Below are 25102 nucleotides of genomic sequence, written 5' to 3' on the forward strand. Positions count from 1 at the left end.
TGGCCCACCTACACAAGTGAGGTATCATTTTTACAAGGAGACTGAGGGGAGCGTTGGGTGTTAGGAAAGTTGTCCCAGCGCAGTGATACCAGATAGAAATGTGGGAAAATATGATTTTGTAGCTAAGTGTGAGGTTTGCTGAGGATTCTGTGTAAGAAAACATTGGGGGATCCATACAGGTCACACCTCCCTGGATTCCCCGGGTGTTTAGTTTTCAGAAATGTTTGGATTTGGTCAATTTCGCTATATGGCTCCTGAGCCCAGGACTAAAAACGCAGGTCCCCCCGTAAAATCAGGTAGTTTAGTATTTTATCATTTTCATATGTCCACATAGTGTTTTGGGGCATTTCCTTTCACAGGCACTAGGCCTACCCACACAAGTGAGGTAACATTTTTATCACCAAAATGTGAGGAAAAAGTGTTTTTTAGCTACATTTTGAGGTTTGCAATGGATTCTGGGTAACAGAACCCAGTGAGAGCCTAACAAATCACCCCATCTTGGATTCCCCTAGGTGTATAGGTTTAAAAAATGCACAGGTTTGGTTGATTTCCCTAGGCGCCGGCTGAGCTAGAGGCCAAAATCCACAGCTTGGCACTTTGCAAAATATATCTCTGTTTTTCTTTGGGAAAATGTGATGTGTCCACGTTGTGTTTTGGGGCATTTCCTGTCACGGGCGCTAGGCCTACCCATACAAGTGAGGTACCATTTTTATTGGAGACTTGGGGAAACGCTTTGTGGAAGGACATTTGTGGCTCCTGTGGCCAACTGTTGAGGTTTGCAAAGGATTCTGGGTAACAGAACCTGGTGAGAGCCCCACAAGTCACCCTATCCTGGATTCCACTAGGTGTCTAGTTTTAAAAAATGCACAGATTTGGTAGATTTTAACTAGGTGCCGGCTGAGCTAGAGTCCAAAATCTACAGCTCTGCACCTTGCCCCTGTCCCGAGCATAAGGCCTACCCATGCAAGTGAGGTACCATTTTAATCGGAAGACTTGGGGGAACACAGAATAGCAAAACAAGTGTTGTTTTCCCTTGTCTTTCTCTACATTTTTTCCTTCCAAATGTAAGACAGAGTGTAAAAAAAGTCTATTTGAGAAATGCCCTGTAATTCGCATGCTAGTAAGGGCACCCCAGAATTCAGAGATGTGCAAATAACCACTTTATCTTGTGCCCATTTTGGAACTACAAAGGTTTTCTTGATACCTATTTTTCACATTTTATATTTCAGCAAATGAATTGCTGGGTACCCGGTATAGAATGAAAACCCAGTGTAAGGCCCAGCTCCTTTATTGGCTCTGGGTATGTAGGGTTCTTGATTAACCTAAAAGCCCTATACATGCCCACAACCAGAAGAGTCCAGCATATGCAAGGGTGTATATATTTCACTTTTGAAAATCTGACATTGCAGGAAAAAGTTACAGAGTAAAATGTTGAGAAAAATGGCTGTTTTTTTCAACTCAATTTCAATATTATTTAATTTCAGCTGTTATTTCCTATAGGAACCAAACCTTGTAGGATCTACACAAATTACCCCTTGCTGAATTCAGAATTTTGTCCACTTTTTAGAAATGTTTAGCTTTCTGGGATCCAGCATTGGTTTCACACATCTTTCTGTCACTAACTGGAAGGAGACTGAAAGCACAAAAAATAGTAAAAATGGGGTATGTCCCAGTAAAATGCCAAAATTGTGCTGCAAAATGTGGTTTTCTGATTAAAGTCTGCCTGTTCCTGAAAGCTGGGAAGTTGGTGATTTTATCATTGCAAATTCTTTGTTGATGCCGTTTTCAGGGGGATAAAAACACAAACCCTCTTCTGCAGCCCTTTTTTCCAATGTTTTTGAAATACCAAAATGTTCGCTGTATTTTGGCTAATTTCTTGGTCTCCTTCAGGGGAGCCCACAAATTTTGGGTACCTCTAGAATCCCTAGAATATTGGAAAAAAGTATGCAATTTAGCGTGGATAGCTTATGTGGACAAAAAGTTATGAGGGCATAAGTGCAAACTGCTCCAAATAGCCAAAAAAAAGGCCTGGCACCTGAGGGGTTAAAACCAATTTGTTGACAAGGTCACACAATATTATGCTTTGACGACGTACACATTTAATGAACATTTCACATGTGGATCTGAGGAGGACACTTTCTTTTCAATGTTGTTGTCAATAATGGACACTGGGGATGATTTAAAATAAGTGCAAGAAAATATTCCAGAAGCAGAACAGCAGAGCTGGATCAGAGCAGACTGTAAGAAAAACTCAAACGATATTTGGATGTCTGCTGATGGCAGACTAGTATTGCCTGGTAGCTTGTTGTTTCCAATAACGCACCACTTCCACACACATACACATAGGGAAATCAGGAGGTCCTTTAAAAAGGCTTTCAGTTGAGCTTTATCGAGGTGCCTGTTTGCAATGGGCTAAGATACGTCCTAGTCATAGTGTGCATCTTCTTGAGATTGATTGAAGCCTACCCACCAAGAGGAAATAATAGTCTCATAGTAGAAGGACAGGTATTACTGGAACTGATTCCCAAGTATGGCATTCCTGTTTCTCTAAAACCAGATAGGGCAGTCAATTTTAACAGCGAGGTCATGAAGATGATTTGTACAGCATTACAGATTGAGCAAAGACTACATTGCAGCTATTGGACTGAGGCTTCAGGCACTATGGAGCAGAAGAACAGGACAATCAAATCTTCTCTCGCAAACGTTTGTGTTTCAACATCACTGAAATGGCCAGATGTTTTAGCTTTGGTGCTGATGGGCATTCAAAATATTCCTGACAGAAGAACTGGTTTATTGCTGCATGAATTTCACATGGACAGGGCCATGAGATTGACTGTTGTACCTTCAAATGCACTCTTGAACATCACAGATGAGATTATCCTTGATTACTGCAAAGGATGTACTGATGTAGTCCATTCTGTTTCTTACCAGGTTGCAGCTGCCACTAAAGATCTGCATCAAGAACAGTGCCACAACCTCAATCCATGTGATTGGGTTGTGATAAAGAATCACGTTCAGAAGGCTTGCTTGGAACTGAGATGGAAAGGCCCCTTTCAAATTATTCGGGCAATGAATACTGCTGTTAAGTGTGCTGGAGTTCCAAATTGTGTGCATGATTCGCACACCAGAAAGGTACGAAATCCAGAAGAAGAAGTTGTGCTCTTTAAACCTGATCAAAGAGCATTGGTGACTGCACCACCATCTGAAAGTAGTGGCACAGGAAGCACAACAACAGCAAGGAGAAGCAAAGGGTGATAATTTGCAAGCTGCAATATCAGGACAAGTACCTGTTATTTCACAGAGTTTCTTTGTAGTCTCTAACAAAGGAGAAGCAGAGACTGATGTTCAACTTAGTAATTTTATTGAGACACCATCAGTACAGTTGGAAGATCTGGGTAAAGGAACAAGCACTAAATCAAGAAGATTTACCCGTAAAGTTGAATGGCCACACCACTGTAATGCAGGAAGATTGAGAAGGAGTCTGACAGCTGATCAGATTCCATTAACCATTCCTAAAGAGACAGAGTTGAGTGAAGAAAGTGGCACAGCAGGAGTACCTTGGTGGAGATATTCAGCACCTGAGTGGTCATAATACATGGACTAAGTACTGTGAATTCTGAACTGTTTGAACCCCAATGATTTCACAGCAGTGAGCATTTTCAGAATATTAATTTTGAAAAGAAGAACAAACTGTGCAAAATGATCAGTCATTGAAAAAAAATTGCTTTCATTGAGAATCATTATTTAAAATGAATAAAAGGCTTAACCTGCCTAACTTCCTTCAATTATTTTATGTTATTATATTATTTTACAGAAGAATACCCAGGTCTAAGGCTCCTGTAGAACAGTAAGGATAACAATTAAGAAGAGCATGGAGTAGCATTAAATATTGTCTATAAGAGGGTTGCTTTGCTGAAAGTTACCTATCTTAACTAAGCTACTTTTACTTTTGAAATTCTGAACATGAAATTTAGAACTTTAATGCTTGAATATGCCTATCTATTTTGGAAGAAAATGTGTTGCCTTCGGAATAGGTGTAAACATATGTTCAGTTTTCCTAAAAATAGTAATCCGGATTATAGTGGTATTAATAGCATTTATTTAACACCAGAGAAAGACTTTAGAAATACAAACCCAACAGAAACACATATATACATACCTGAATGAGAAAAAGCAAATGAGAGGTTACAGGGAAAAAGGCTACTTAACGGATGTAGTCTTAACTCAGCAGATAATGACAGTGCCCTTTGAACGGAACTCACATGAGAAATGAAGATAGTGTAATGGTTAAGATAACCATCAGAGGGGGGACTGTGAAGATACTTTTATTAATTTATAACAAATAAACCACTTGCAGAATTAACATGGAGTTTATACTGAAATGACATGACATTTAAATGTGCAAAAACACAGTTCACAGACATACTCACTAATGTAGGCTTTACATTCTGCTCTGCTTTAAATAATTAGCTAACAGATGGTTTGAATAAAATGTGAAGAAAACATGCACAAAATGCTTGGAAGGCTGACCTCAGTTTAACCTTGTGTTTTAGAAGAAAGATTGCTTGCAACTCAGCAAACTGTTTCAGTTAACTTAGAAAGAAGTGCTGTATCCACAAAAATTACATCTTTATTGATATTATGTAGAAAATGTTTCTTTAGGCACATTTTGTTTCATCCAAAACATGGTAAATGTTACAGTTCACACAGAAAACCTTCCATAAATGTTGTTTTATTGAAAAAAGCTGAAAACGCATGTAATAAAAAATGTATTGCTCACATCATGACCATTTCTTTGAACACTTTATGCTTCAAGTGAATGACCTTTCTGTACAACAACTTCCTTTCTTTGCAGCTGGTGTGATGGTTTCACAGAAGACACATTTTGCCTTATTAGATGGTTAGGAATATAGTGAAAACATCTGAACAGAAGACTCGAACTAGGAGTGTTTCATATGAAGTTAGATTTATTAACAAAAGTTGTAAATATGGAGATAAGACCTGCATAGATGGCTGAAGACATGTGAGTACCAGAGGGAAATACTTATTGCCTGAAAAATACTGAATTCTCCTTGGCTGAAGCCTAAAGAACACAGCAACATGTATTGAAACAATGGATTATGTTGTCTATAAAAGTGCTTGTTCCCAGTAAAGTGAGGAGGAGGAAGAGACTCTATCAGACTCATACTGAATGGTGCAGCTCTTGCTGATTTACATTTACAAATGCTTATTTGCCCTATACTGTTTTGAGATTCTATTGAACGTTTTGAACCTCTCTTTATGAGACATTTTATTACTTTATTTTTGACTTGAGCTTCATGCTCTTTAAATCTTGCTCTTTTCTTTAAGACATTGGACTTTTCTGAGTTCTCCTAACATGAAATTCTGATCTTGTTCTTTAGAATAGGGTTTATTCCTTCATGGTACATGCTAATGTATTGTAGATTGTTTGATCTAACCAAAACCTTTTTATTTCTGTAAACTGTCTAAAGATGTATTAACTAATTTAAGAAACAACAAAATACATTTACTAATCTACTAAATGGAAATAAAGTATTAAAACTTCGTCAAATTCTTGAGGAGTGCCTTACTTTTCCTTAAAAATAGAATGTTAGCACTACAAATTTTCATTAAAACTCTGTGGTGGAGATGCAACTGACAGACCGCTGCTGGAAGTACATGTTTTACGCAGCATTTCCGTTTTTTTTTCACATAGCTGTGTGAATTCAAAGAATAAAGGGTCTATTCACAATCCGTATTTTGTACATCATTTAGTATTACAACAATAGCACTACTCACAAAATACAAAATGCTATTGACAACCCTATGTGCAGAGACCTCAGCCTCCTGATCTTTTCAATGCTGAGGTCACCGCCATGTTAGTGGAGATGTCTACATACTTAGGTGTACCATTTAGTATTAAATGTATGAGGAACCTATGGGAGTAGCTGGATTGTGAGGAATACTTACTACTAAATGAGAGTTCAATGGGCTGGGGTAATGAGGGGCGTAAGGAGAAACATGCAAATATAAAGTCCTATCCACAGAAGAGTAAGCTGATTGCTATTAACAAATTACGGCCCATAATAATACTTTTTGACACAAATCAGTGCTAGCGCAGATTTGCGTCAAAAAGTTTACTGCCGGCTAACACCATTCCAACGCACCAGCCGGTCGCCTTATTTATGGAATGACGTTAGCCGGCGCTGCGGCCTGGTTAGCGTCAAAATAAATGATGGTAACCAGGCAGCGGAGGCGAAGGGAAGACTGGGGGTTGTGCGCCAAAGCATGATGCAAGTCAGGTTAGAGTCAAAAATATTGGCTCTAACCTGACTAGTGCCATTTTTTGATGCACAACCCCCATGTAAATGACTCTTGTCTTAGCAAAGATAGGAGTCATGCCCACCTGCCCAATGGCCATGCCCAGGGGACTTCCGTCCTCTGGGCATGGCCATTGGGCACAGTGGCATGCTGGGAGGCCCAAGTTAGGCCCCCCTATGCCACTTAATGAAAAAATAAAATTATACTTACCTGCACTCACCATTAATGGGTCCCCCCATCCATGGGTGTCCTCCAGGGGTGAGCGAGGGTGGCAGGGTTTAGCGCCAAAGTATAAATAAGGAGTTCAGTTTGCGCCGAATTTGCCCCAAAAGACAGGACGCAAATCCGGCACAGAGTATAAATATGGGCCCATATTTCTAAAGTTATTATAGCTAAAAAGGATCCACAATAGTTGTAAATGCACCACTGCCCAGCTTTGAAATAAATCCAGTACCACACATTCCCACTCACTGCTACTCCAGCACACTACTATAGAAAACAGTGGAGGCAAGGACTTCAAACACCACCCCATGGGAAATAATGTTAAATGAAACATTTTATTTTGACATTGAATACCTATATCTTTTTCATGTGATATTCGTGTTTCCATAGGAAATACCTTTTTTGAATTGGTAGTAATTTTGGTCCTATTGACAAATCTCTACAAAGTTTTCCAAAATAGTGTTACTTTCTGACCAGTTTGCTTATGGAAAGCTTTGGGGTGACCGTCAAACAAGGGCTGAGAAAAAGGGGATGTCCCAAAACACATACTCCCCAATCATTTTACCATAGGAAATTCAGGCACAGCTACAGCCTAAACCGCTTAACTTACTTTTTTTCAGTAGTTTTTTAACAATTAATGATCAAATACTTTCTATCATGCTGCAGAGGATCTGCACAACTAACAGAACTAATGCTGAGGTTTGATTGGCTGCCAGCAAATCAATAAGGATGTGGCAGCAGCCATATTAGGATTCGGGTCTCACTCTGAATCTGCTCACCTCAATTGTCTGTTTTTCTAGCAGAGTTTTTAAGCATAGGAATGACACAGTGCCATCCATGCCTAGCTAGAAAGTCACAAAACCTGTTACATTTTTACAGCATAGATTTTAGGCAGAGGATTAGCTAGAGTCATCCATGACAAGCTGAAAAATGACAAGAACCCTTTACTACTAAAGACACAGTATTACAGCTTTGATTGGTAATATACTATACAAGCTATCTTGGAATGAATGAAAGCAACCCTTGACACATGTGTTGCTCTGTCAGAGCTCATTAGAGAGGTATACCTTTGTCCCTACATAACGGAGAACCTAGAATAAGTCAAGACAATATACTTTTCAAGCTTAGAGGGCCATATAATGTATGCAAAAAAGTAGCAAGGAACTCTGGGTAGTTTCCAAGTTTAGATGGATTTCAGTGCAATTATATGCGGCACCCTACAACACCACCAACTCTCTGAATCTGCTCACCTCAAATGTCTGTTTTTCTAGCAGACTTTTCTAAACATAGGATTTACATAGTGACATCTATGCTGAGCTAGGAAGAGATAAAACCTTTTATCATTTTTTGCAGCAAGATTCTTAAGCATAGGATTAGCTAGTGCTTTTCATGCCAAGCTAATAAAATGGCCACTTATAGTTATCTAAAGTAACTATAATTACTACCCTAAAGTAATTATAACTCAGTTCTCTGCTACGCACAGTGTTGTCATCAATGATTTAGTTTCAGATTCTGCAGTGATGTCATAGAACATGTCATGAGTGATGCAATATAGGAAGTAATTAGTAGTGCATGGCAAGGGTGTGAGTCACATCTACTTTAGGGCATGAGTTATAATTACTTACTATAGTTGACATTTCACCTAACTATAATGTTTTGGTGTTTTTCTGTGAATTTCTAAGTTAAAAATAAAATAAAAGTAAGATATAATTATAATTAAAAATAAAGCATGACTTTAACAGTTGTGCTTTTTTGCGAATTTCTATGTATTGTTAAATGTAAAGTAAGATATCTCTTGCAGTGCATGGTATGGGGGTGAGTGGCCAGGCATTATGCCCAACATTCTCCTGGCACCAAAACCCCTGCTGCACATGACCTTTGCCCATGCACGGCATAGGGTTGGTTGGAGGGCCTGGCTTATGCTTGGCTCGACAGGGTCGCAGGGTCCAGCTTGCAGACAGGTGTAGCTCCCAACCCCCTGGTGGTGCCTAACAATCCACTGCCCAGGCCCTGCAACCAAATCCCTGTGGAACCATACTGCTGACTATAGGATTCTACAATATAAAAGGTCAACACACTTAGGGGCAACCTAGTATTCCCCTAGGAACTGGGTACAAAACATGTCTCACTTACAAATGCTCCTAGAGGAATTGTTTTGATATAACTTGTATACGTGACATCCAGTCTTCAATTAATGAATAAGATAAATCCGTACTGTTCAAATCCAAAATATTAATCAGTAGGATTCAGGACGTTCACAAAATGTACAACAAATACAACAAATGTCCATCCCATGGACAACAACACTGTATATAATGCCCCTATATCATTTTTGTATCCCAACATAAGATCCAGGAAAAGGTTAAAACACTCCTCTTGACACAGCCCTGCACAATCAGTTCAAGCAATATCATGGTCTTTCAATTCAGTTTGTCAAATGAGAAGATGATGTTGACGTTCCGGTCCGTGGGGGCAGTGAGAGGTCCTTCAGACTATCATCAGGACTCAGTGTTGTGAAATAATACCTACACATAAAGAAAAGTAATTATAAAACAGTACATGCAATCAGCCAAATCATACCATGTGTGCTGCCTGTTGAACCCAAGAAAACACAACAAATGCAAGTTTGGATACTAGTATAGGCCACCACCTACATGACAAAGAAAGTTCAAAAATTACCTCAAAAATATAGAAAGCGTGTACCACAAAATACACTGTGTCAGGCTCCCAACCAAAATGACTACATTCTGCTATTTACAACAGGTTGCAAAAACAGACTCCATAGCAACAAACAAGGGGACTTCAACCCACAATGCAAGTAAACAAATACACCATATTAAAATAATAAAATATTAAAATCACTTAACGCCACTGTAACGTATTCTTATCTTCTACATATGGAAACACTAGTTTCTGTCTCCATCTGCATCCGCTCAACCCATATCAGTCGGAATCAAACATTGCCGGTCTTTCCGGCATGTTTACATGAGGAAGTGCCTGGTAACGTGACCACTCCAGTGACTATTGTAGCCATCTTGAAATGGTAAAGATGCCTAACTAACACCAGGTTGGGGTACCCTTAACCCCCAGGCCTTGTGATGGGTGGTTCCTTAAGAACACCCAGAGGCCAATTTGTTAAAAAAACTTGTATTTGGGGAGGTTCTGTGGATCCACATGGCTTATTAGGCCCACTGGAGAACTTATGTGGGTCCACTTCACAACAAAATAAAAAAAAGAGGGTTGGGTAACCATGTGAATTCAGGTACAGGACCTGGCCATAACTCCTTGCACAGTGATGGACATTTTACCTTACTTAAAAAATACAGAAATGTTCACTGATTATATAACTGTTAAAATAAATTAATATATGTTCTATTTACTCATTTATTAAACAGTTATGTTGATGAGTTGATGAGTTGATGTGCTGTAGCATTTTATTTGTTTCATTTTGACATAACAATTATTTAACAATAATTTACATGTTTATTTTAAAGTAATATATATTTGTAATTGTTTTTAAAATAATTATTAAACTTAATTAGTTTGCTATATATTTTACCAAAAGGAGATTAGTGCTTGAGTGGTGGAGACCTCTGCATTTGAGTGAAAAATTACCAGCAGTAACTTTACACTCATAAATCCTATCCCATAAGGCTCCAACCCCAACTTTAAAGGGAAGGAAACATGTAAGTCTGCACCTAGTAGTACATTTTCACTCTGAAATGAGAAAGAGCAACAAGGTAAAACATTTTTTGCAAGTGCTGGAAATTTCAATAAATAAGTAATTAGTAAAAGCTGCAGATTAGGCAGAAAAGCTCAAACAAAAGTGTCCTCTCCTAAAATATGTTATTAGCATTAGTATTATAATGAAAGACCTGTAACATAAATGCAATATAATTTTCCATGAAAACGATGTTGATAGTGTGAGCTCTAACGTAAATAATGTTGACTGCTAGGTCACAAGTTTGGTAGGCCTACACAAAATAAATCAGTAGTTAAAAGTATTTGTGGCCATATTGGATGATGTACTACAAAGGCCTTTACATTCTAATCATGAAATTATTAGCAGCTCTTTATAACTGGGTATTTTCCAATTCCAAAGTATTTCCTGTAGACATAGCAACTACAAACAGAAAGGTTGGAAATATAGGGGATCTATTGAGGACGATGAAACAACTATCACGAATGAAGAGCTTTCAGAAATTGAGAAGGAAATTAAATCATATTCTCTTAGAAGAATCTTCATTTATCTCTTATTTGTAATTAGGGATCATGATTGTTTTATACAAGCACAGATTGAAAGATATATTAATTGTATTAAATGTCCTTAAACCCATATTTTGAAATGCCCTTTTGAATATCCATTCTCCTATACATGTATTGAAAGACAAATGAGATTGTACTCAGTAGTTGAAATTCAGAGGTGAAAGTAAAATCTGGTACAGGGTACCTCACTACTTGCAAAATATGCGGCTATTTAGTTTAATCTTAGAGATAATGTATTTGGTAAATATCAGGCCTGGCTTCAAGGATACCACTGAAGTACTGGTGTTGTCTAGCTTAATTGATTCAATAAAAAGAAACTCAACATTGGATGAATACCAGTGTTCATGAGGCAAGTGAAATGGACACCTTACCATTATATCTTAATCTACCAGTGTTTCAAATTTGTACTCTATTTGATTCTATTTGATACTGTAAGAAAATCAATTTATTATTAAGGATGAAATCCACCATAAGCAATACAATCTTTAAACTGTTAGGTCTAAGCAACATTTTTCAATAATTTTCAAAAACTTATGCCTGCACTCAACCTTGTGGAACTATGGCAAAGAACAAAAAGATAGCCTTAACTGAAAGAAGCATGTATAAGAACCAAAACAGCACGAATCTCAAAGACACAACACAATAAAAAGCCCACTCAAATTTATAAAAAGATAATATCCAAAATCAAACAAAAATGACAACGATTCAATAAGGAGAACATATATTAATGTTAAAAGTGATAAGAGAAAAAGCACTAAGAAAAAGTAAATAGACTGTTAGTATTCACTGATCAAGGTGACTGTGGCCTAGGTGCAATTTTAGGCTGACCACTATGAAACTGGGTCGGATATGCCAACCAAGTTATCCTGGTCAAAGATTTTGCATCAGGACTCGGTGAAATGGGAGTCAAAATTATTCAGAGTAGCAAAATTGCAGACTGTATCCAAAAAAGTCATCTCAGAGCTTGCTAGCCATTGGACAAGGTCCCACAGAAACTTCTGGATTTGCAAAAAATTTCAGAGGAGGAAAGCTTCACATTTCATGCACAGGAAAGTTCTCTTATCAATTGTATACCTTTTTCGTCTTTGCCCGATCAAGATTTCTTCTTTTGAACTTAGCGCCCCATTCATGAGGCCCTAGTGGCACACTGCACCACCAGACCATCATATGTGTCGCTGCTCCAGTGGCTCGGTGTGCTGGCCAATATTTATAAGGCCACGCAAACCCGCCTTGCATGACTTTTCATGGCCTGGTTATGATGGCCCCCTTTAACACATACTCTGTGTGAAATGGGCATTTCATGGGTGTTGCTGTAGCCACACAACACCCATGGAACCTGAGAGAATCTGATGCATTCCTAGATTTACAAGGTTGGGAATGCATCAGATTCCTACCCCACCTCAGGAGAGGTGTTAAAGTGGCACAACAGGGAGTATTAACATTATTTCTCCCTGTTTTTTCCTGTTGTGCAGTACATTTAGAATGAGTTAAACGTAATTAATGACTGCTTTCATGTAGGAATGTGTCCCTTCCTGCACACAAACATTCAGCCCTGCAATGCAGGCATCCTTGCACCATGGTGCAAGGATGCCTGCATTGGCACTAGGCAGCAGTTTGTGCACCAGCAGTAGGGATGTGTCATATTTCTGTGAATACAATGTATGCCTGCACTTGATGCAGTGCGGTGTAGCAAGCTGGCTTGGAGCACCAAGCTGTGTTATTTCCTCAAAAAAGAGAACTTTGGTCTCTTTTTTAGATATCAAGATCATGCATTGTGGCAAGGTTTAGGTTATGTCCTGGAAGGATGGACAAAACTTGGATAAGCTTGCACATGTTTTCAAATGGCAAAAAGCTTTGGGTGGCACCAACTTGATTTTCTTGCCCAGAGAGGTAGTGCCGCAGTTGGAGAGACTTGGGTGGTTGGTCCTGGTCCGTCCTTTGGAGGTCTAGGCGGTCTATATGTTTCTTAGTCCTACTTTTCGAGGGACTGTTGGAGAAGTCCACCTGGACAGTGAGTGCTCCCAGGACCTCAGGGGCAACACTGCAGAAGTAAAAGGTTCAGTTGGAACCAATCAAATGGCACTTCTGGAAAAAGGCCTATTGCTGGTTTTGTGTCCCCGCAGTCACACAGGTCCATCAACTGGCCCTTGAAGTCTGCTAATTTGTCATGGGTAGGGAGGAGGTCTTTTCACGTCTCATCACAGGTCTCAAACAGCAGGTGTAATACTTCTTCCATTCTTCCTCAGGTCCAGAAAGTGCTCTGAGGAGCTGGGGGTGAAGTGTCAGCTTTGTAGGTTTCACCAGTCAGTGTGTGGTTGTGCCTCTCGGACACTCCCCAACCAATGTGGAAATCTTCCACTGGGGCAACCCTACCAACTTTTACAACACATCCCGTTTGCCTTATTGCAAGCTTTCCCAGAGTATACCAGTCAAAGTGAAATCCCTGATGGTCTACTGCCCTTGGAGGGAACTTGTGTGTCAGACAGAGGTGTTTTAGAGAAATGATAAGTCCCCTCCTCCTACGTCACCCCCGAACAGATTCTTGTACCAGCTCCTTCTCTCCCTGGGTTTGTGTATGATGGGGCACTCTAGACCTAAAGAACAAGGCTTCCCCTATCTTAGGTTTCCCATTTACTAGAATGAGAATGGACAGGCTTCACCCCTGTCACTTTCAAGTTAATAATATTCCTGGAACCACAGCTCTTCTTTCTGAACTGATAGGGATTACATGCCCCATACCCAGGTTTTCCTGTCACCAGGTCTAGGCCATTGCTTCACTCTGGGAGAAGTTTCTACACCTCATTAAGGTCAAGCACTGAGAGGCAGCTGCTGCAAGGCTGATGTAATTGAGCCTAAAGGATCTTCAGGCATGGAAAAGTAACTTTCTAAATGTTCCTTTTCCTAAATACATGTTAGAAATCTAACTCTACAATTAGATTGGGTTTTTAATAAATATAAAAAAATAGCAGGTAAATACATTTTTAGCTGGACCCTATCCTGAGATAGCACAATTAATATTTTAATCTAGATTCTAGTTTTCTCATAGGACAGTCAGAAATAATATTTTAATCTGGACTCTTGTTTAGTCAGCTCACAAGCTGATCCATCTATCGTGAAAATAAATTTTGTGGGTGTGTCACAGAAGGGAGATTGAATTGTTACATTACATTAAATTAACATTACCTTACTACATGTCCCACTTCTATATACCGCACACTCAACCTTGTGGGCTACACAATTTTGATAGGGGTGACCGTTTTTTCCCATGTCAAAATAGTTAGTTTGACATGTATGGCTGAAGGTTTAAACAATGACAGGCCTGAAGTCATGTTTTCCTTTTTTCACAGTTCACAAGTGATATTTACCTTTCTGTGCCATGGGTGTATTTCTGCTCCACATTACACAAATAAATAATTGTAATATTAAGGTAAATCTACACTAAGAATAATAATATTAAGGTAAATCTAAACTAAAAAATGCCAACTGTAGGCAGAGGTTAGAGTCTCAACTATGTCGGCAAAAAGTCTAGATGATAATGACATGTTATGTTATTTTATGTTACGCTATTTTATGTTATGTTATATTGATGTATATAGCACATTAATCACCTGAGATGGTATCCAGGTGTTTGGGCACGTGTGTATGTTTGTGCACACCAAGGTGCTAATAAGAAGAACCAGCTCTTCAGTTTCTTGCAGACCTCAAGAAATTAGGAGGAGGCTCTGATGTGGTGAGAGTCATCATTCTACGTCTTGGGTGTGATGTAGGAGAACGAGCACCCTCCAGTGGATGTGGGGTATGTGTGCAAGTGAGTGTGAGGCAGAGCATAGGTGTCTGGTTGGTTGGTGAAAGTGCATGGCGCTGTTCAGGTATTCTTTCCCTGTGTTATGTAGGGCTTTGTAGGTGTGTCTAAGAAGTTTGAATTGGCTACACTTGTCAATGGGGAGCCAGTGAAGCTTCTTGAGGTGTGGTGTGATGTGGGTTCTGTTTATGAGTTTTGCAGTGGTTTTCTGGATGGTCTGGAGTCTGTGTAGGAGTTTATTTGGAGATTCCGGCATAGGGAGTGTTACCATAGTCCAGTCTACTGTTGATGAGTGCATGTGTGATGGTCCACCTGGTATTCTGACCCACCATTTGAAGATTTTTTGCAGCATGCCTAGGATGTGGAATCAGAATGAGCACACTGCTTTGACTTGAGTCGCCTTGTTGAGCTTGTCACAAAGGATGATCCCTAGATTTCTTTTGTGGTCCATGTGTGTTGGTCCTACCTCCAACAGCCACAAGGTAGAGTCCAATGGGGAGGTCTTGTTGTCGAACACCAGAATTTGAAGAAACCCCATGGATTTGGATGTTTCATGAATAAATTTAATAAGTAACTAAGTAATTTCTGTTTTTGTCATATATAATATTTCTTGTTTTCTGCTTTCTTGTCAAAATTCACACCATCTATCTTTTATAATAAGAAACTTTGGAAAACAGCAAAATAGAATACTGTTCAGATTCAATGCTAAATCCAGATTATATTTGTGAAAAAGCCAAAGGATGAATCATACCTAGGATAAATTTTGTTTCCTTTCTGAAAGGACTTTGCATAGCAATTTGGTTTAGATTTTTGTGGATGACCTAAAATAGATGATCCTTGCAATGCAATTGTACAGATGAGCTACAACATAATAGAATGAAGGGTGCGGAGAGTGAGTGCCACAGGAATATTAATCCAAGCCTCTCCGCAAATACTTGTGAGCTGCTTTAATATTCTAGTAACCAATCCTCTAAGCCAGCTCAATATTACACTGTTTCCCATTTCTTATTGTACTTTAAATTGAGAATCTGATCCAAGCCATCGTTGCGTTTAATGAGATCTCAGATTTTTACTAAAATGTTATGGAAAGTAAACACGTAGTTTTTGTTGTCAAATATCTCATTTATCCAGATGGATCTAGGGTATCTATTGTTTTTTAGCCTAGCTTCAAACAGTTGGTTGAGAAACCTCATGTCATAATTTCTTCAAAAATGTACAAGACATACAGAGAGAGAGAGTGGTATTTGGCTGCGCCCCATTCAGCCGCTGGCTTTCATCAGTTTTTCATGGTTTTCCATTGCTTGACTGGATTGTCTTTCAATGCTATGGAATTTTGTGGATGGCTGCATAGTGCCATTGTATTCTCATTTGTTTTGATGGTAGGGCGCAAGTATATCTTATTTCACTGCAGATGTTACATGTTGTGTTTTCATGTATGTATTTAAGTTGCTAACATAATGACATTTTACTAAACTCATTTATGGCTTTTAAGATGAGGAAATGTGTGTTATGTCAGTGCCTTGGTCTGTTGTACACAAAATGGTATTCACTAATGTCCTTGCATGTTCCTTTGATTTACTTTATCAACATAAACTTTCTGGATTTTACGACCTTTTGTTCACAAAGAGAAGACATACTCCACACACACGTTCTGAAATAGGTATCACAATTCCTTGCCCTTTGTCAAAAGTATGTACTATACCATTCTTCAGTGCACACACCTGCACAGTTTTGCGTCAAAAAAATTAGCGCCGGCTAACGCCATTCTGAAGCGCCATGCGGGCGCCGTATTTATTCAATGACGTTAGCCGGCGTTAGCCGCCGGCGCTGCCTGGTGTGCGTGAAAAAAAATGACGTACACCAGGCAGCGCCGGCGTAGGGGAATATGGAGCTTGGGCGCCAAAAAAATGGGGCAAGTCAGGCTGAGGCAAATTTTTCGCCTCAACCCGATTTGCGCCATTTTTTTCGACTCCCAACCCCCATTGAAATGACTCCTGTCTTAGCAAAGACAGGAGTCATGCCCCCTTGCCCAATGGCCATGCCCAGGGGACTTCTGTCCCCTGGGCATGGCCATTGGGCATAGTGGTATGTAGGGGGGCACAAATCAGGCCCCCCTATGCCACAAAAAATAAAAATAAAAAATACTTACCTGAACTTACCTTAATGTCCCTGGGATGGGTCCCTCCAGCCTTGGGCGTCCTCCTGGGGTGGGCAAGGGTGGCAGGGGGTGTCCCTGGGGGCATGGGAGGGCACCTTCCGAGCCCACAGGTCCCTTAACGCCTGCCCTGACCAGGCGCTAAAAAACGGCGCAAAAGCGGCTGGACGTCATTTTTTTTGACCCGCCCACTCCCGGGCGTGAATTTTGCCCGGGAGTGTAAATACGGCGCACATGCCTCGGAGTCAATTTTTTAGACGGGAACGCCTACCTTGCATTTCATTAACGCAAAGTAGGTGTCCACGCTAAAAAATGACGCAAACTCCATGGACTTTGGCGCTAGGCGCGTCTAACGCCAACGTATAAATATGGAGTTAGTTTTGCGTCGGAATTGCGTAAAAAAAAACGACGCAATTCCGGCGCAAACAGAGTATAAATATGCCCCTAGGTATCTACGTAGAAAACAAGAACAGTATAAAATGTTTTACAGAAATACAAAAGCATGTCCATTGTTTTCTATTACCTGAATAACAAAGGGCAGGGTGTTGTGAACTCCCGCTTCATTTTTGGCCAAATCTACGATACACAAAGTAGCTCTAAAATAATTTAAATTCAACATCTGATTTGATTTTTCAATCCACATTTAGATTTTCATTTTTTAACGAAAATTAGAAGTGATTACTTGTTTCCTACAGCGCTGCTATTACATCTGTAAATGCTTTCAAACCGTAATCTGATTCAAAGAACACTATAATATGGCTTTTCCTTTTGCTAGTCACATTAAATATGTTTTAAATTATCACATCTTCATTCAATTAGGAAAAACCATTGAATAAACAATGGGGCATATTTACAAGCCCCTTGCGCCACCTTAGCACTGGCATAGTGTGTAAACCCTTGCCCCACATTATGCCTGTGCCAGGCATAGTGTATGCAAGGGGGGCGTTACGGTGCAGGAAGGCCCAGAAAAATGGTGAAGTGAAATTTACAAGATTTCACTTCACCATTTTATCCATCATTTGTAGCCCCTGCTCAGAGCAGCTGTTAAAATGACTCACCCATTATATTCAATGGGCTTCCTTGTGCTTTGCTGCACTAGCGTCAACATTTTTGATGTTAGTATAGCAAAGCACCACAACAACATCAACAATTTTGACGTTATTGTGTTAACGAATACTATGGTGCATAGTATTGTAAATATGGTGCAACTATGGTGTCGCTAGGTGCTGGTAAAGGGGCACAAGAAAAGTGGGGCATCATCTATGATGCACCACTTTCTTGTTAATATACCCCAATATAATGCATAATGTGGAATAGTTGGATGCAATGGAAACTCACAAGCATGAGGGCCAATTTCCTAAAAAAAAAAAAAAACTTTTGCATCAAATGTGGGCGTTATAAGCATTTTATTTGAGAGCATTACTGCAAGGAAGTATTTGTCATTTTTTTTTTTTCAATGTCCACACTTTAAATTAAAAAAATTAAATGAACATGTGATTTTAGTTTATCAGATGGTAGAGGCTGTAGCGTCTTCCCCAGCCCTGGAGCACACATATGAATGATGCTATGTCTGAGCTGCTTTCAAATGTTACTTTATTGATCAGCATCAACTAATGTTCTGTGCATTACATCATACCTTCTGGTAACCACTCCCATCTAGTGTGTACTTCCTGTTCAGAGTCAGCCCAGAACCACAAGTGTTCTAATGTGCATACCTTCAAGATGCTACATCCACTCCTTTGTTAAATAAAAAATGACAGACATCACCAAAATCAAAATTCCTTGATTAATCTGTGAGGCGCTTTTACTTGTCTGCCAGCTCTGCTGGCTTGAGATGATTGAGGTTCAGTCTGATCAGGCAACGGTACCATAGACACATGCTCTTGAGCCAGACCAGCTGGCTTGGTCATTTCCCATCAATTTTCAGGTCTCGATGAGTGTCTTGGTAGGTGTTTGAAATATGATGTGTCGTAAGTGATGAAGTTTCCAGGATAATATGCTTTCAGTATTCATCCTTTGCATGCCACAACCTGTAAAGGATCAGCAGCAAAAGGAGTGTCTGTTATCCATCAGTGTTTCTGCTTAGCCAATACCCAGTCTCCATTGTCAGAACCTTGGACATGGTGATGCTAATCTGTCTATGTTTTTATTTTTATTTTCCGAGCTGTGTTGGTGTCTAAAAACTTGTCAGTATTAACTGATCTATCAGGGGTCCATTGAGGCAGTTTTGTTTGAATGTCTCTCCAAAATAGGAAGGTGACTAGACTCTCACCAGTTGTGGAGTGAGCAATTGGTCGATAGGCCCACAGGAACTGACACGTTGCTTGGTTCAAGTCGATTCCCTCCATGGATGCTCATTGAATGACCCTCTTGAGGTTGTCTATGAGTTGTTCTACTACACCATTGGCTTCAGTCCAGAGAGGTGTACTGTTTTGGTATTTGACATTGAGTTTGACGGGGAAGTCTTTGAACTCTTTGTTGTTAAAGGGTGGGCTATTATCAGATTTGAGAATTTCAAGGATGTCACATGTTGCAAAGATGTCATCAGGTCATTATATGACTTTGTCATGGGTTGTTGAGGATAGTTCTTCCACTAAAAGGAAAGATGAATATTTATCTTTGATTAGTATGAGATGGTGTACATTTCCTAGAGGCCCAAAAAAGTTAACTACAACTCCCAGGCATGGTCAGGAAGGTCAAACATTGTTACTGGGTGTTGCGTCACTTTGGGGAATGGACAATTGCAAATGTTGCATGCCTTCAGTGCTTTCTTAACTCTCTCATCTAGCTGAGAGAATGATACTTGATCTTTTTATGCTTTTTAAGTGGCCACAACACCACAGCGTTCTTCATTGGCCAACTCAATGACCCAATGTCTGAGGCTTTCAGGTAAGACATTTCTCGAGCTTCATATTATCACTCCCTCTTGGGTGATTGCTAACTCATGGTGTATATTTTTGCCCTTTTTGAGACAAACATCATCTGCAAGGGGCCAGGGCTCTTTCCTCCATGATTTTGTGGTAATCAGTACTTTGATTATCTTCATGTCTTTGTCTGCATTGGTTGCAGCACTGATTTGTTACACAGACAGAGCTGCTGGTGTGTTGGAGTTTACAATGAAGTTGAGATATGCTTCAGCTGTCTTGGATGTCAAACTGTGACAATGAAGTGGCCAGTGTGAAAAATAATCTGTTGGGTTTTGATCCTTCCCCGTCTTGTAAACGTCTTTATAGTCCTATTCTTGAAGTCTAAACCCCTCCATGCTTTTACTAAAGGCTAGTGACTAATTTTACCAATTCGGATTGGCACACTGGAACACCCTTATAATTCCCTAGTATATGGTACCTAGGTACCCAGGATATTGTGGTTCCAGGAGATCCCAATGGGCTGCAGCATTTCTTTTGCCACCCATAGGGAGCTCAGACAATTCTTACACAGTACTGCCACTGCAGCCTGAGTGAAATAACGTCCACGTTATTTCACAGCCATTTTACACTGCACTTAAATAACTTATAAGTCACCTATATGTCTAACTCTCACTTAGTGAAGGTTAGGTGCAAAGTTACTTAGTATGAGGGCACCCTGGCACTAGCCAAGGTGCCCCCACATTGTTCAGGGCAATTTCCCCGGACTTTGTGAGTGCAGGGACACCATTACACGCTTGCACTACATATAGGACAATACCTATATGTAGCTTCACCATGGTAACTCCGAACATGGCCATGTGACATGTCTAGGACCATGGAATTGTCATCCCAATACCATTCTGGTATTGGGAGGACAATTCCATGCATCGTCAGCATAGAGCCTGGGTACTGCCAAACTAGCTTTCCGGGGCTTTCTCTGCAGCTACCGCTGCTGCCAACCTTCAGACAGGTTTCTGCCCCCTGGGGCCTGGGCAGCCCAGTCCCAGGAAGGCAGAACAAAGGATTCCCTCTGAGAGAGGGTGTTACACCCTCTCCCTTTGGAAATAGGTGTGAAGGGCCTGGGAGGAGTAGCCTCTCCTGGCCTCTCGAAATGCTTTGAAGGGCACAGATGGTGCCCTCCTTGCATAAGACAGTCTACACCAGTTCAGGGATCCCCCCAGCCCTGCTCTGGTGCGAAACTGGACAAAGGAAATGGGAGTGACCACTCCCCTGACCAGTACCTCCCAGGGGAGGTGCCCAGAGCTCCTCCAGTGTGTCCCAGACCTCTGCCATCTTGGATGCAGAGGTGGGAGGGCACAATGGACAGCTCTGAGTGGCCAGTGCCAGCAGGTGACGTCAGAGACCTCTCCTGATAGGTGACTGCTCCAGGACGCCTGCATAACCGCAACAAAGTAGCAAGAAGACTACCAGAAACATTGTAGCGCCTCATCCTGCCGGCTTTCTCGACTGTTTCCTGGTGGTGCATGCTCTGAGAGCTGTTTGCCTTCAATCTGCACTGGAAGCCAAGAAGAAATCTTCCGTGGGTTGACGGAATCGTCCCCCTGCTAACACAGGCACCAAACTTCTGCACCACTCGTCCTCTGGGTCCCCTCTCATCCTGACGAGTGTGGTCCCTGGAACACAGGAGCTGGGTCCAAGTGTCTTTGACAGTCCAGTGGCCCTTCTGTCCAAATTTGGTGGAGGTAAGTCCTTGCATCCCCACGCCAGACAGTAATCCTGTGTACTGCGTGAACTGCAGCTGCTAAGGCTTCTGTGCACATTTGCAAGACTTCCATTGTGCAAAGCCTAGCCCAGGTCCCGAACACTCCGTCCTGCATTGCCCAACTCACTGAGTTGGACTCCGACATCGCGGACCCTCTTTTGTTTCTCTGAGTGGACCATTGTCCTCAGATCTTCTAAGTGCCTGTTCAGCTGCTTCTGCGGGTGCTTCCCGCTTCTGCATGGGCTCTCTGTATTGCTGAGCACCCCCTCTGTCTCTTCCTCCAAGGGGCGACCTCCTGGTCCTTCCTGGGCCCTAGATGCACCCAAAATCCTCAACCATAACTCTTGCAGCTAGCAAGGATTGTTTGCAGTCTTTCTGCGTGGAAACAACTCTGCATCCCCCAGCACACCGTGGGAAATCCTTTGACCAAAGGAGAAGTTCCTGGCACCTTCCGTTGTTGCAGAATCTTTGGCTTCTTCTACCCGGAGGCAGCCCTTTTGCACCTTCATCCAGGGTTTAATGGGCTCCTGCCCCCCTGGACACTTGTGTGACTCTTGGACTTGGTCCCCTTCCTTTACAGGTCCTCAGGTCCAGGAATCCATCTTCAGTGTTTTGCAGTCAGTTGTTGTCCTTGCAGAATTCCGTATCTCGACTTTACTGTCTTGCTGGGGTAGTAGGGTAACTTTACTCCTACTTTTCAGGGTCGTGGGGTGGGGTATCTTGGGCACCCTTAGTGTTTTCTTACACTCCTAGTGACCCTCTACACACTACACTAGGCCTGGGGTCCATTTGTGGTTCGCATTCCACTTGTGGAGTATATGGTTTGTGTTGCCTCTAGGCCTATTGTCTCCTATTGCATTCTATTGTGTTCTACAGTGTTTTCACTACTTTTCTAACTGTTACTTACCTGATTTTGGTTTGTGTGTGTATATTTTGTGTATATTACTTACCTCCTAAGGGAATATATCATCTGAGATACTTTTGGCATATTGTCACTAAAATAAAGAACCTTTATTTTTGGTAACTCTGAATATTGTGTTTTCTTATGATATAGTGCTAAGTGATATAAGTGGTATAGTAGGAGCTTTGCATGTCTCGTAGTTCAGCCTAGGCTACTCTGCTATCAGCCTAAGCTGCTGGAACACCTCTAATCTACTAATAAGGGATAACTGGACCTGGCACAAGATGTAAGTAACCCAAGGTACCCACTATAAGCCAGGCCAGCCTCCTACATAGCTCATGTTGCTTTTTGGTTTTAGGGCATTGGCGCAAATGCTTCGAAAATGTTTTCATAGTCATTTTCTCTTGTTGTCGTGACACATTCGTATTTTCTTTGGCCTGGCAAACAGTTATGAAGAAGTTCTCTCTCCAATAACCTTTGCAAACCTGTCCCATGGTGGGACATTTACCTTTATGGGGATGTGAAGCTCCAGATCAAAAATGTAGTTTTGTTTTCCTTGAAGACATCGACCTGTGTGTGTCTTGTTTATGTTTGGGCTTACTTTTAACAGTCAATGCAGACTCATGGTGTGCCTCTTGCTATCATATCAGCAGCTTGTTGACCAGCTTGTTCTTCCATTCTTCTGCTCTTGCAGTCATCAGCATTTTCTTTATACATTGTGTTTCTTTTAGAAGCGTCTTCAAAACGGATCTGAAAGGCATCTGACAATTATTCTTCAGTGCATGGCTTCTTCGACAGAGAAGTCACAGAACTTGTAGTGTATAATGAGTGAAGCAAGTCTTTTAACTTACTCATCTATTGTTTCACCAACCTGTTATAATTAAAGAGTTAACTTTGATCGTCGATATTTGGCCTTGGATTGAACTTGGCCTCTAGTGATTCTTTTACCTTTAGGTAGGATTTTCCTATCAGTTTGTGAGATTTTCTTCAGTACCTCTTTCACTCCATCATCTGCAAGGTCTTTTTTAAATATTTTATAACTTACTTGTCATCATCTTCCTCTAGTGCATCAATGAAGTCATTGAATGTTTGAATCCACGTAGCCTACCTTGCGTGAATGTTTTGCTTCTTAGAAGCATTGAAAGGTGGTGGTCGCTTTGGGAACATGCATTACATTTTTCTCTCCCTCCTGCAGCCATTGAGAGCGTATGCCTTTTCAGACAGCTTTCACCGTGCAGGATGGCAAAAACAACTTATGCAAGCAGAGGTCACAGGAGGGGTGTGCGATGCCATGTGCTTCAATCACCCTTGACGGTGAGTGCACCTTCTGCCTTTCGTAGCTTGGTGATGTGATTGTTATCTCTTACTTCAACTGAATAATCATTCTGTACTTGATGCATATTGCAGCATATCTATCAACCAGCACCTCTGCAGTTTTGGCATACATTTTGAAATGTGCTCCTTTGCAGGATCTTTTATCTCTTCCGCGGCTCTGTATGTGCTGGAGCTTTGACTCCCCCTGTGCCAGTTGCAGATCACTCTATATCAATTTCGGGCACATGTGGCACGCACAAGCTATTTGCCATATTGTTGCAAACGCTCAGGGAGAGTAGTATTTCCTCTTGGGCATGTATCCCTTACTTGTTGCAAGTTGTAGTGTCTTCTAGAGCATACACATGAACGATGCCACATAGTAGCTGCATTAAAACATTACTTTTTTCAACAGCATCCACTAACGTACTGTGCGTTACATCAGATTTTCTATTAACCACACCTTAACGACTTCCATCCATTGCGTACTTCCTGTTCAGAGTCGACTCAGAATCATGATGGTTCTAGTGTGCATACCTTTAAGTTGCCACAGAGACATGTTTGAAATGATTTTCTTCACAATATTATCCACTCAAATTACAACACCTTTTTTCAACAACAGCTATCACTAAATTGTACAATTGCAAGGAATAGTTAAAAGGAAAAGTCTAAATGAAAGGTATGACAAATGAAGCCTCTTTCAATGGAAGCCTGCAAAACTAAAGAACTGAGGGGCATATTTATACTCTGTTTGCACCAAAATAGTGTCATTTTTTTAAACTCTAATTCGGTGCAAAACTAACTCCATATTTATACTTTGGTGCTAGACCCATCAAGCACCAAGGCCCTAATTTAAACTTTTTTTGCACCGCATTAACGTCATTTTATGACGCAAAAGTGGCGAAAACTTACAAAATATTGGCCCTTATTTATACTTTTTGCTGCGAAACTGCACTAACTTAGTTTTGCACCAAAAGGTTTAGCACCGGCTTGCATCATTTCTGTGCACCAGCTGGGCACCATATTTATGTAATGGTGCAAGCCGGTGCAAAGGGTAGGCAAGAGTTTAAAAAAATGACTTTAGTCGGGTGGGGCTGGCAGTATAGAAGAAGAGGGTTTAGCACCAAAAAATGGCGTTAGGCAGGTTAGAGTAAAAAAAAATGACTCTAACCAGATAAGCGTCATTTTATGGTGCTAAACCTACCATGCCACATGACTCCTGCCTTAGAAAAGGCAGGAGTCATGCCCACCACTCCAGTGGCCAGCCCAGAGGACAGGGATCCCCTGGGCATGGCCATTGCACCCTGTACCATGTATGGGGGGCCATTTCAGGGCCCCCTATGGCACTTTCAAAAATAAAATGCACTTACCTGTACTTACCTGGGATGGGGTCCCCCATCCTCGCAGTCCCTCGAGTGTGGGTGGGGGTGCCCCTATGGCCTAGGGAGGGCACCTCTGGGCTTATTCCATGGTGTTCCACCATGGAAATAGGCCC

At 41.0% G+C, this 25102-nt stretch overlaps 1 long non-coding RNA gene across 1 annotated transcript in view; it reads left to right on the top strand.

The window, feature by feature from the left end:
* Window positions 1–25102, top strand: part of LOC138269481 (uncharacterized) — an 892011-nt gene that overhangs the window by 566119 nt on the left and 300790 nt on the right. Inside the window, exon 4 of the long non-coding RNA XR_011200241.1 lies at window positions 2932–5023. This is a non-coding gene — a long non-coding RNA (uncharacterized lncRNA). The remainder of the gene's footprint in view (window positions 1–2931; window positions 5024–25102) is intronic.

The sequence above is a fragment of the Pleurodeles waltl genome, chromosome 2_1 (assembly GCF_031143425.1).
Source record: "Pleurodeles waltl isolate 20211129_DDA chromosome 2_1, aPleWal1.hap1.20221129, whole genome shotgun sequence".
NCBI classification, from domain to species: Eukaryota; Metazoa; Chordata; class Amphibia; order Caudata; family Salamandridae; genus Pleurodeles; species Pleurodeles waltl.